The following is an 803-nucleotide window of genomic DNA, read 5'->3' as shown; positions in this document are numbered from 1 at the left end:
AATACAAAATACAAACTTAGAAGATTACCAATTTCAAACAAATGAACAAACCCTAAACCCTCAAATATTGAAAAAACTCAAGAAACTAATCCGAGAAAGGGACTTAGTACAAAAGGTGACGACAAACAAGAGGTGGTGATGACAGAAGAAAAGAATGATGCGGCGGTGGCGACAAGGCTGCGAGAGCAGCAACGATGAGCAGCGAAAAGGCTGCTGGAGGCAGCGGCTGCTGGTGGTGACAAATTCTGCTGGAGGCGGCAAAAACGAGGAAGACTGATTAGGAGGTCGCGACGATGATGAACAAGCGTAGAGCAGGAGGTGGCGACGCTATTGAACGAGCGCGGTGCAGGATACGGCGCCGATGAGGTAGTGACAATGAGTGAGTGGGTCTGATTTCGGTACCTCAAATTTTTTAAATTTTTTGAAGAAGAATTGGAGGGTCCGATTTTTGTACTCTAGAAATCGAATAGTCCGATTTTTATACTTCTAAAAAATTGGAGAGTCCAATTTCTGTATCCCAGATTAAACACTGCCACATTTGAGATAAACATCCCAACAATCCATAATCCAGAAAAACACTATTATCAATCCAATATATAAAACAAAAATAATCCAGAAAAACACTATTATCAACCTGTGACCTTGAGGTTACACAAAGACAACTCAACCGTTGCTCCAGAGCTCATTTCGCAAAAGAAAAAAAATAAAACAAAAAAAATTAGTACACATCAAAATAAACCTAGATGAACTATATTTTTTACCCACAACACACAAACTTCATATATACCAGGAGGCAACCCACT

General features: G+C 40.0%; 1 protein-coding gene across 1 annotated transcript in view; it reads right to left on the bottom strand.

Moving 5' to 3' along the window:
• The window catches only part of LOC107614525 (putative pentatricopeptide repeat-containing protein At3g47840), a 5,354-nt gene that overhangs the window by 669 nt on the left and 3,882 nt on the right, over positions 1-803 (bottom strand). The window lies entirely within an intron of this gene.

This window comes from Arachis ipaensis, chromosome B08 (assembly GCF_000816755.2).
Source record: "Arachis ipaensis cultivar K30076 chromosome B08, Araip1.1, whole genome shotgun sequence".
NCBI classification, from domain to species: Eukaryota; Viridiplantae; Streptophyta; class Magnoliopsida; order Fabales; family Fabaceae; genus Arachis; species Arachis ipaensis.
This window is presented reverse-complemented; position numbering and strand designations above follow the sequence as displayed.